Genomic DNA, 13355 nt, shown 5'->3' with positions numbered 1-13355 from the left:
AAAGACTCACAGTCAGATATACGCAGTGCTGGCTGATGAGATGAAGGACGGCCATGTTGAGCCGCTTGTGTCTGCTACATGAAGTTACAGTATTGTCATAAAATGGTTTAAAATACAGAACAATAACATGACTACTAACAATAAACTTTTAAATAAATTTTTGCCCAGAAGGAGGATTGTGGATTTTGTCTCCCATAACTTACATTATAAGTGTATTGTAATGACTAAGCCTTACACTTTAGCCGCTATTGGCTGCTAATGGCGGTAATTGTTTAGATGTGTACTCAACATGAATGACTATGGCTATTCAGTCCAGTAGAATCACATACTGTATTTATTTGTCACATAAAACTAAACAGATATAGCCCAACATACACAAGCACAGTAAAAAAAACTGTCTTTCCATCAGCAACATCTGTAATCAATGGCATTAACTTAAATAACCTTTACTATGTAGCCCCTAGCGTTACATTTAATCCAAATCAAATAAATAGCTCCTATATGCATTATGAAGGGATCTTCTAATGGTCAGTATGAACAGGAGGAATGATTATAGCGAGAAAAAACAGGTTTCAATTTGGGCTCCTGACTGATTACTTCATTATTACATTATTAGAACTCTTTATTCTCCTGTTGCGTCTTGTCTTATTTTATTTTAGCTTCATTTTATTTCCAATATAAAACTTTTAATAGTATTTAAATGTCTTTTTTTTATTTTGTGACGTGTTGCGTTTATGTCTTGTTGTGCTGCATTTTAGGTTTTATGTAAAGCACGTTGAATTGCCTTGTTGAAATGCTATTCAAATAAATTTTGCCTTATCTTACTCAACTCAACAAAGTGCTGTACATAAATAGATAATACAACACACTATACTTACTTTCAAGTCTTACTTCTAGTCTAATGAGACTGAAGAGGTCAAAACTTCATTATGAGACCTATGAAACCCGCCCTGGCCTCTTATAGATTTTGTTGCCTGAGTTTTGACCTTCTAGGAATTAAGTCGAAAAGCATCTGCATTGGTTGTCTCACTCTTCACATTATGACTCATGAAATTGCTTTCCATTCAGCTAAGTATCCTTCCTCCCTCACTCACTCCTTCGCCTTCCAGCCTATGACCCAGAAATTGATCCATTGTCCGCCATCACCAAGGACGTTCGAATCAATTAAATGTGTCTCTGCGGAGGACAGCGAAGGCTTCACTGCGGAGGCCTTGAAGTTATTTACTGTTGAAACAAAATGTTCTTCATGTATGTTTATACTAAATCGACCTCTTTAAATGGAATCTAATTATAGTGGTTAATTGTACTTAAGGCACTCAGGCACAACTGATCGTTTTCGTCTGATTACTTGTCTCGCTGCAGCAGGAGGAGAAATCCATTCTCTGCAGGAGTAAAAGAAAATTGCTGCAGTACCGGCTTCGCTGCAGATATTAGAATTATCATTTATGAGGCTGACACTTTTTTTTTTTTTTGGGGGTACTATAGCGCAACATTTTAAGAAATAACTACAAAATTGACATCTCAGCAGTTAGGCTTGTTTGTATAACGGCAGCATGCACTGAGAAATGGTGTTTGTCTGTGTAATGGCAGCAGTTTTAACTAGTCATGTTGATAGACTACTCCTTGGAGAGTGCGATGCTTCAGGTTCAAAACAGCAATGAAAGAATAGATCAAACAAACCTCTTCCATAATGAGCACCCATGGGAGTTTGAGCAGGGAGAGGAGCAGCAGAGCAGTGGAGAATGGAAAAAGAGTATAGCGGAATTAGTCCATGCAAGTGTGAAAACTATCACTGCGCCATGCATTTTTAAAAGTGGACTAATTAGTAATTTTCTTGTATACTACAGAGTTTGGGGTTACAGTAATCTGATTCAATTTAGAAATAAAATACATGTTACTTATATTTTGAACATGCAGTTTAAATTCATTGCATTGGTGTGGCTCCACCATGCGTCACTATATTTGTTTTGGATTGGAGTCAACCTGATTAATATATAGTAACAGATAGTAAAATAAATAGTTCTAATAAATAATATATAGTTAATCACCAGTTCAGTAAGCTTAAAAGAAAGTAAAAAGCACACAAACTTCGACGGTCAAAAAGTCCTCGTGTCCTATATGGGTCATTTCAGTTGACTCACGGCTCATCTCCCATTACATAAACTCATTGGTGTTTCAAATTTACATATCAGGCAGGAACGCTTGTGTGCAGAACAGATCTGGCAGCTGACAGGATCGGATACCAACAAGCACTAAACATCTAAATTAATACGTTTGTTTTGGGAGCTGTCTGAAGTTGTTTTTGGCTCCCCCTGCTGGAAAGGATTTGTATAACATGATATTCCATTTCTAATGTTGTGTGTTTCTTTCCAGATGGCCCAGATTCAGAGTGAATGAGAGAGGACCGATATAGAGGAGGAGAAACATGCAAATGTTTGGTATCAGGGAGGTGGTCCAAGAATCACTGGCATTTAGTCCATCAGAGCTATCTTGAAGTCCCTTGAAGCTGGCTGTGTGAGGGGACAGAACAAAATAGAGTAGAGGGTACTGGACAGGAGACTCTGGCCAATGGTCAAACGTCAGATTCAAGTAGATTTCGTCTTCACCTTTGCAGAGATACTTGAGGGAGATCATGGGAGTTCGCACATCCAGTCTACATGTGCTTTGTGGATTTGGAGAAGACTTACGACTCTATCCCTCGGGGGATCTTGTAGTCAATGTTGCAGGAGTGTGGGATACCAGGGCCGCTACTGTGAGCCATTTGGCCCTTTTACAAGCTGAGAGCTGTGTTTGCATTCTCATCAGGAAGTCACACCTGTTCCCAGTGTGTGTTGGGCTCACTGATCTGGTTCTGTTGGCTTCAACACATCACAACCTCCAAAACATGTTGGCTTATGTGGGTAACTTCAGATTCAAGCAACAGCACATAATAATCCTCTTGAGGCTGTGCAGGTCAAGATGATGGGATGATGTGATAAACATGCTATAAAGCAGAGAATTCCTGCCTGATGGCAAGGTTTTGGTGTTGCTGCCACTTCCTGGGCTTGCAGGTGCACCATAGTGGTTTTTACCTGGTGTAGAAAAAGGTCGGTGATCGAGACTGTGTTGTTGTCGCCTCTGATCAGCAGCGTAGAACTCGACTCTGTCACATTAATATTTAAAACCTTATTGTGATAGAGAGAGTGCCCTGAAACTACAGGCCTAGTTATCATTAGCAAATTAAAAAACAAAAAATATGAATTATTCATAAAGAATTAACATATGGTTACAACATTGTGTTTGTGTAAGATAACTGTGTTGTTTTCTCTTATATCTAAACTGAATCCAAATATTTACTGAACACTCGTTCACGTTCACACATAAGAGCCACTCAGTAAAACCACCATCTTTTCCCACTCAGCAGATTCAGTGGAACCTGCAGAGTTAATTGCTTTGATGAAAGGTGCTGATGATACTTGTTTGAAGAGGAGAGGATATTATACATTAATTTATCCCTCACATTGGTGCTGCCTTGCCTCCTGCTTGCTCCAGCATATTAACCAGAAAATTATAGCTTACGTAAACTTAACATAACTGACAGGGCTTAATTACGATGGCGAAATGCCAACGTAAAGATTGGAAAGACGCATCATAAAAAAAAAAAAAAAAAAAAAAAAGAGGAAACAGATGATTGAATTTGACTAATGCCACAGATGATTGCGTTAATTGCATGTTATTAATTGTATTTTATGCTGATAATTACTCATCTCCAAACATCCATACATCCATCCAGTTACTCATTGCTTATCTGGGTCAGAGCGACGATCCCCACAAGACGAGCCCGCCAGCCCACACTCTTTTCCCCCAGCAGCCTCCTCCGGCTCCTCCTGGGGGATTTCCCGAGGCTCCTGCAGGCTCGGAGATATGTTACCTCTAGTGTGTCCCTGATCTGCTCTGGGGTCTCCGCACAGTTAGTCACAGTGTTTAAACTTTTACACTAAGTGAGTTTGTGTCCTCGCTGCAGCTCACAGGATGGTGACATAGTGGATTTATTCACGCTGGAGTGAATCCCTATGTTTTTCTGTCCCACTCAGATATTTTTGCACATTTTCATACTAATTGGACCTATTCTCCTTTAGTGGGGCAGAGCTATAATGAGACAGAGACATTCATATCAAAGCAATTACCATTTACACACCAAAGTGATACCAATTCTCCATCAAACTACCAGTAAGATACCAAACAAGTCGACCCCAAAACTTTTATAATGTCATGAATAAATTTCCAATTGAAATCACACAATTATAACCCTATAGCTGGAGCTGGTGCTGGTTTGGAGCTAGTGCTAGAGCCAGTGCTCAGTTGGTGCTAACCCAAGCACCTCTTACGAACCTGTTGCTTTTCCACTGGCAAGGAGCCACACGATTACCTCACTGTATAACGTAGCCTCTGTGAATGACAGTTAGCCACGCTAGTCAGCTAATGAACATTAACCCCGCTAGTCTGCTAATAAACGTTAGCCCCGCCCCAGCTCGCTGACATAATAGGTTCTTGTTTTAGACCAGCAAAGAGTTGGTGCACTCTGGCACCGTTCTGATGCTCGGGGCTGGAGCTTTGGCGGTGGAAAAGCAAAGAACCGGTGCTTAGTCAGGCTCTGGCTCCGAACCAGCACCAGCTACAGCTCGGTGGAAAAGGGGTATGAGTATAAGTAAAAGTGATAGCCTCAGTAATAAAGGAGTTTGCAATGCTGTAATGTGAGACTGTAATCTTTTAGTTAGGCTGACGCAATATAGCCTAAGTGATTAGAGCATTATGGATGTGAGTGGGTCTCATGCTGCAAGGTGTAGTTTGTTCTTATGGGAGGGGGTGTTAAGTGCCAACTGTGCCGCAGTTGTGCCCTGTTTGCCATCAGCCCCAAATTAAAACCTCCAAGGAGAGTTAGACCGGTGCCAGTGGGCCATCGTGCAGCGTTGTGGCTGTTGCCTGTGTCTTTATTATGGTTTAATAACCATGTTATTTTTCCAGTTACTTTTTTACTTTCTTTCCTTTTATTTAGTGATGGAGGGTGAGGGAGTTTTTTCTTGCCACTGTCGTCAAGTGCTTGCTCATGTGGTAATGTTGGGTCTCTTTAAAATTAAAACCTGAAGAGTTCGGTTTAGACCTGCTCTATGTGTAAAGTGCCTTGAGATAACTCTGTTGTGATTTGGCGCTATACAAATAAAGTTTGATTGATTGATGTGATTCTGTTAATTGTGCTTTAGTGAAGTCTGTTTTCTTATAATTGTGCTTGAGTTACAGATTATCTTTGTCTAAATTGTTAATAAATCCTTGGTTTCATACTTTCACTTCAGTCGTCCTCTTGTTTTATCCCCCCCCGAGTTATCCCAATTGTTACTCTCCTCATCCCCTAAAGAACGGAATAATCATTTTATAATCTAAACCTGTATGAGTACAATGTAAATGTAAATGAGCCAATAGTTGTGAAGTGTATTAGAAACACCCGATAAATATCAGCCTTACAAGCGAGACGTTTTCTCACATACAGTTTGTTTGTTTTGGTTCGAATCAGTGGTTGAGTTGCTGCTTTGTTGCATTTCTCCTTTGGTTTGGTTTCACACAGGCAAAACTTCAAGTGATCCAAAATGTGTCAACAAAAGCCATGTGGGAGCTGTCACTCCGTTCATTGATCAGAAATCTGGCAGGCGGAGACAGTGGAGAGTGGAGTTTGTTTTTTCCTCCGGGATAACTTTCCCGAAATGGACCAGCAGAACTGGCATCTCTGTATAGTAATCATTTGGGCCTTATACCAACCAAGCCACAATATGTGAACAAAATGGAGCATTTGATGGCATTTCAAGGCAAACTCTAGCAAACAATATGTTGCTTCATGCTATGCGGAGACGAGCTGCCTTCAGTTGGCTGACGAAGAGAAGACAATGTATTTTTCGTCGCTCCCCCAGGTCAATCCTCGATTCATGTTTACAATACAAAGCTCTTCCTCAGCCTCAGCATAATGCCCAGTGTAGGTGGCTAAGAGAGCTGGTTTAGTCCACAATGTGCAATGTTTCCTGCACAATTGGGTCGGATCACATTCATACCACAAACGAACCACGCCAGAGTTTGATTTTAATTGGACTGAGACCACCTCTTCAACGACATCTCAGTCTGGTTGTTTTGGTCTGCATCCAAGTGTGATTGCTGCTTTCACACCTGCCCAAACAAACCACACCAAGGGAGAAAATGCACTAGAGTTTCAATCAAGGTAAACATGGCAGGTGTGAGTTCTTTATTCAGGTGCAACACAATCAACATAAAGAGGATGAAGTCTCATCTGTATGCCCCACATAGATCAGAAAACCCAAAATAACCAAAACTCTCTGTGTTAGTAATTATTTTCTCCCAGGATGGCGAGAGAGAGGTGCACACGTTTTCCACCTGAGTCTGCTTTTTATTCCAGTCCCTTCAGTCATGCTCATGTGGTTCCACCCCACCCTTCAGGCTTTTATTTTAATGTGCTCCCCTTCCATGCATGCTTATGAAAGTTATACATGTTGAGATATACACCAGATATTCTATAGTTTTTGCACCGTTGCTCATAGCAGCCTGTTTCCTGTCCAGAAGAAATGCTCCCAGTGAGTAAGTAAACAACACATGGCAGGTGTTAGTTGTGGGTTGCAATACAAATATTAGGGAGTTTGCAATTCTATGATGTAATCTCCCACATCACGACGCATTTGCATAAAATCCCTGCATGACGCTGTCCTGAGGACCGCAGTGAGGATTACTTGAACCACGATGCTTGAGTCACCAGATGCTTCAACCAACTGGCTATTCTCATCGTGGGCGAGCAGCAGCTGGACATGGGCGTCCCTGCAGATCAGTTAGCTCCTTACACTCTCATGAAGAGTACCAACCAAGCAGAGAAACACTGATTTAGCTGCTTGTATCATGGTGGCTTGTTTTTAGGAGCAGTCGCTGCCGAGGGATTAAAACCTTTGCTAAGGGACGCAACAAAGATTTGTCTGTGAATCCAGAGCTTTGTGTTTTTGGCTCAGCTCTTTTATCACGATGACAGTCCCAACAAATGTGTAAAATGCTGTAGTCTTTACATTGACAGTCTCAGCCCCTTTCATCACAACCTACAGTAACTTGAACTCCTCCTACTCATCTTGGCAACTGCTCACCTCTCACCTGGATGTCACGGAGCAACTTTACCAAAAACAAAACAACAAAAACGATGCATATTTTCATTACAAATTATTCACATTTAGCTGCAAACCACTCTAAACAGGCTCCTCACACATACTGACTCACAAACTGGGACAGAGATAGGCTGCCATTCATTGTGAATAGGATTGAATAAGGTTGTGAGAGCCAACCACGCTTGTTTTGGTTCCCACAGAAATGGAAGCACAGAGTTGTTTACTCCTTCACTGTGTGAGTAGAAACTGTTTCCAGCTACCGAGCCGCAATGCCAATCAGTCCTGACAGCTTGTACGTGTGGATTAGTGTATTACAACGGTTTCAGTGCATAGTAAGAGTTTAAAAACACAGTAGATAAAGCTATTCTAAACTGAACAACCATAAATGAACTACTAACTTATATGTTCATGTCTGCATGAGGTGCTCCAGGGCTTTATACTGGGACCAGTGCTACTTCAATATACATTTTTTTGCTTCCTCTATGTAGGCAAAGCATTTAATTTAATTGTAAAGTTGCATTATGCAGCTTAATTTTTGGTAGAGGAACACTTCCATGCTCCACATATCTGGAACAAACTCCCACGAGACTGCAGGTCTGCTCCAACTCTCAGATTTGTATGTCTTATTCTATTTTAGCTTAATTTTATTTCCTACTGAACACTTTTAATCGTATTTAAATGCCTTTTTATTTTGCTATGTGTTACTTTTATATCCTGTCGTGATGCATTTTATGTTTTATGTAAATCCCTTTGAATTGTCTTGTTGTTGAAATATGCTATACAAATAAATGTGCCTTGAATTGCCTATTTAAAGCATGAGACAGGACGTCCTTATTTTATTAACACTGACAACCTTTCAGTTGATTCCAATTTTAAACAAAGTGCTTTTGTTGCATAAATCTAACCACATACAGGATGTGAAGCCTCCTGTCCCAGAGGCAGAGTAAAAAATAGCACTTCCTTCGTTGGAAAGAAATATTGAACATAATCCAAACAGCAGTTCAGTTTACCAATAAGATGTAGCTGGTAAAGCAAATGAGCAGTGTATGAATATAATGTCCTCGAGACCGCCACATTAAGAGCGTTGAACTGAACTTGAAATGCCAACAAAGAGAAAATGGAAGAAATAAAGAAGCTGAAGAGAAGTAATTTGTGTACAAAACCTCCTGAGTTGGACTAGCTGAACTAATATTTTGATAATCACTCCATCAGTCGGTTTCCAGCTATTCCATTAGCTGTGTCAATATTGGCTATTATAGAAAGTGAGAAAGGACCTTCAGGGAAAATGAAGAAATGATGGATTACCCCTTTAAAACAGTCACTAAATACTTCCCTTTTTAGTACAGCCTGACAGATAACTAAGTGCCAACAAAATGAATCCTTGCCCGTCTTCCCGTCTTCAAACCTTTCCCATTTTTCTTTCTGCCTGTTTCAATGAATGCCAGAGCACCGAATTAAAATGCAACATTATCCTGAGAGATGAGGAACTGTACGCCTCAGTGACCCTGGTGGCGTCGTTCTCAGGAGGACTCTGTTCCTACAGGGGTCACCTGAGGCAGACCGGTCTCTAGCGAGCAGTCACTGTCGGCACGGACGAATGATTCCCTGCAGTTCAACTGAGTGAGTGACGCCTGGAGAAGCAACTGCATGGCTGCTGATGTGTGTGTGTGTGTGTGTGTGTGTGTGTGTGTGTGTGTGTGTGTGTGTGTGTGTGTGTGTTCAGCATGAGCAAAAAGACAAGAAGAGGAATTGGCATTAGCGTGACGGACCTTCACCATGAAGAAGTCAGTACCAATCATAATGATAGCATTGCATCTGTAGATCTTTTCCTCCATTCATTCAGCAGTCGTCTCCCCCTCTTCCGCAAGCAAGGGTAATTATTTCAGCCATCAAAACACTGTCATCTAATCTCTACAATCTACAAAATGTGTGACTGTGATTATAACATTGTTTGACATTCTCAGTCTGCTCAGGCTTAAAGGATTGATGTGCCCTTCTAAGAAAAAGACAGAGGATGCAAAAGGGAGAAGATGGGGAGGACTTGCGCCTGAACACACCATCAGTTATTTGTAGAGTTTCCGGGCAAGCAGAAAGCTGTCGGCCCGAATCCTCTTTGTCTCCAAAAGGTCAGCCTTATCAAGGATTTCAACACCAGCCTCATTTTAAAGTTTGGCCTTCATACTTAAAAAAAAAAATTATACAAATGACTATCAAAGACTCTCACACAGGCTCAGGGATCATCCTTTCTCAAAGCCTGAGGGCACGTCTCACATTTTTTAATTTTTAAGTGAAAATGCAAAAATATGAAAAAACGCCACAGTGCATTTGCATATCAGCACGGGTGTCAGATGCTCCGGAGTGAGCTGAACACCCTCAAAAAGGCGGCAGAACATCGCCAGATTTATTACTTTACACAGTCCCTCTTTTATTCGACTCCATTATCACCTCACCATCAAATTAAACACCTTCCTCCGCTGTATCAGTTACATCTCTGCTTCTTATAACTCCATCTCTCAGGTTGTGGCACTCCCCGAGATTCTGCCGTGTGTCTAAAAATAGGAGGGGAGGAGAGGAGAGGGAGAGAGGCTGATTTCTCTTTCCCCCCGGAGACAGATCAATAACTGATGATTGAGATGGGGATGAAAAAGGAGGACAGGAGGAGGGAGAGGAGGGGATGGCAGGAGAGGAGGAGGAGGAGGAGGAGAGAGAAGTAGCACAGAAAGCTGAACAAATACAGCTAAATATCTTGGGGAGTGAGTTTATAATATGAAGATGTGGGAAGTTTTTTGGCTTGTGTTGTGCTGTTATGTGAGGGAAGACTGGATATGCAGTATATGTGTATGTGCGTATGTATGTGTGGTGTATATAACTTCTGTGTGGGTGGTATTTTACGTAGGTTGCTGCTGGTCTAAAGAAATGTGTGAAAGTGTGTGTGTTTTGTTCATATGCAAGTTTAGCTACATGTTTGTGTGTAGTATTGTGATGAAGTGGGCAACGTGTGCGAGGTGAGTGTTTAAAGTGTGTTTTTTGTGTGTATGCACGGTGTATGCAAATATGTTTTTTCCTGTGTCAGTGTGTGTGTGTGTGGAAGTGTATTTAGTTTTTTTGTCAGGTCTGCGCGTGCATGATATGCATGTGTGACAATGCTTTTGTGATTTTGTGTGTCTGTGTGTGTGTGTGTGTGTGTGTATGTGTGTGAATCTCTCCTCCATGCTGGGCCATCTGCTCTAGGTGATAACAAACACATTAGCCTTCAGACTGCAGCAAAACAACCACTTCTCCAACTCTCACCGGCTGGCTGAGGATTACTAGTTTATATTACCTTTAAGTCAGCTCTGAGAAACCTGTTAATATGTTTTCGTATTTCCACCTGCTCCAGTGAATACGCAGGCAGCAGAGTCATCATCTTAATGTCACAGGAGTCCATTTACCCCTTAACCAGGCACTACTGCATTCAGCTTGTGGCAACTAATATTGTGGTTTCTGTTTATTTCTCATTTTTTATTAATATTTCCATTTAAACATTAAATCAGATAAATAGGAAAACGGTAGCAGGTACTGTCAAATCCAAAGAGACTGTGAACTGACTAATGTTCAGCTCTAATGTTCTCATCAATCATATTTCCAGCAGCAGCAGCAGCTTCGACAAACAAGCTCTGATAAACCGTCTGTATGCTACGTGCCCGGCACCAAGCGGCAGCACAGACGGCAGTTAGTGAACGGGCCAAGCATCTGTCAGGCTCGTTTTGGAGCTTTTTCCTGGTCCCCCACTGACTAACAATCAGACACAGAGCCAATGTGGAAGCAGAAGAAATATAACTGAGGTCTGTAATTACACTAAAAACTCAAAATCCAGTCTTGGAACATAGGCTTATCAGAGTAATTATAAACTTATTGTACAATAGCGCAATTATCAACATAATCATGTGCATATATTGACTTATCTTATGATACATGGACATGAGCTCGATAGGCTTGACTCTGATATTGCCCACTGTGTTTACATCTGTCTACCTGTTTCAGGAGGTTGTTTCCAGAAGGTTTCAGTATTTTGATAAATCCAGTTTTGGCTCCTGCTGTTAAAATTTTACAAAAAGGGGGAAGATGGCACATGAATCCCCCAAATCCTGGGCTGATCTCCTACACTCTGCATTAACAGCTAAGAGGCTATTTATGTCACATTGGCTAAGTGAGCAGTTGCCTCCATTCCTCACTGTGCTCGTCTTGAGTGGAGACTGCAGAAGTGAGCGGTGCCGCTTATATGGAATTAAGGGTAAATAACTCTGTACTGGCCTATAATGGCAGTCTGTGTTTTTACAGAGTAGAGCCCACCCCCCCTTATATTATTATGCTATTATATTGTCATTATATCAGTGGTATAAACTGATCTCCATTCCTCACTGTGCTCGTCCTGAGTGGAGATTGCAGAAGAATTAAAGGTAAATAATAACTCTGTCACCGAACATAATGGCAGTCTGGGTTTTTACAGAAGAGTAGCGCCCACTCACCAATCCTACCCTCTGCCCCCCTTATATTATTATGCTATTGTATTATCATTATACCAGTGGTATAAAATGATCTTCAAATATTTATCATTTATTGCGATTATTTCTGAGACAATATATTGTGCAACAAAATTTGTTGTCATGACAGGCCTTCTCGTGATAGAACTCTCTAGAAAAGTCAATTTCCAATGTTATTAAAGACCCAGTTGCTGAATTCAGGCCCTCTAATGAAAACTTTTATCTACTTCCAAAATGTACTTGTGTGTTGCTTTTATCATGTTGATTGTGTGATTTTGTTCTCCTGTGGCTACTTCACTACTAAACCATTTTTCATGAGTTGAGAAGATCCAAGACTTTTTCTACATACTCATATGGCTTATTTCTCCCAAATTTTGTTCACAAATGAGTTTAAATCCATGTTAGTGAACAGTAATGCATCCACCTGACAGGTTTGACATATCAAGGTGTTGATTAAGCAGCATGATTAATATTATTACACAGGTGTGTGTTGGGCGGGTCTATCAAATGTGTTATTTTTCAAAAGGACATTTAATAGACACTGAACTATGAATTTCACATGACGAGATGCAGATTTACATTTAGGGGCAGATCTTTTATTGTGACCAGCCTCACACACACCTGTCCAGTAATTAGCTGTTTAATCAGCATCTTGATGCCACACCTGTCAGCTGGGTGGAGAAGAGGTGCTCACTAACATGGATTTTATCATGTTTCTGAGAATAATTTGAGATAAATAAGACTTCTATGCATTGAATAACATCTTTTATTTCAACTTTAAAAAATGGTGTGGAATATTTTTTTTGGGACATTTTAACGGGGACTCAAGTTACTGAATTTCACTTTCACTGAAAATACTCAGTTATACCTGGCATGATGGACAATGCAACTAATTTTTCTTCTTGTCTACAGCATGTTTGTGTGAATTTAGTTTCCTTGTTACTCTACTAATTCATTTTTGTACCCTTTTGCTTTCTGGTTTGTAATTAATGTCACCGAATGTGTTGTTGTCCTAGAATGTTTTCACAATTGACCTCAAAGGCAAATTTCTGTCTTCAACATTTAGTGGAAGTGTTTAACTCGCTGCACAGCTCCTCCACACATAGTAAGGGGTGTTTGACTCACAGATATCAACTTTTACTCTTTAACTATTGCTCTAATTTGGTGTGAACGTCAAAACCAATAACTGTAAAAATATTAATATCATACCAGAAAACCACAGGATTCAGTTTCCTCTTGGAGTCTTTAGGTTGAGCCAAAATAAAATGAGTTCTTGGAGTGGCTGCTTCAGTCTCAGTGTGATCCAAGTGTAAATCCATCTCTCTTCTCAGCTTCGCTCTTTCTCTTCATGCGCCCCCCCCCTTCCCTTCCTCCCTCCCAACATCTCTCTCCCTCTCTCATTAGATCAAAGCCACACAGAGAGAACTATTGTTCCGTTGTAGAGGCGAGCACGGCTGTCTGCACTGGAGCCAAAATAACAAAGAAACACTTATTGCGCATATGCATGGGTGCACACACACACATATTTTGTTTTTTGTTGGGTTTTTTTTTTGTAATCCCTCATTTAAATAGACAAAGGAAATTTCAGCTGGGTTTAGATTATTTAATTTCTATCCAGGAAATAAATGAGAAGGCTTGGAATAAATTGGAT

Source organism: Scomber japonicus, chromosome 1 (genome assembly GCF_027409825.1).
Source record: "Scomber japonicus isolate fScoJap1 chromosome 1, fScoJap1.pri, whole genome shotgun sequence".
Lineage (NCBI taxonomy): Eukaryota > Metazoa > Chordata > Actinopteri > Scombriformes > Scombridae > Scomber > Scomber japonicus.
This window is presented reverse-complemented; position numbering follows the sequence as displayed.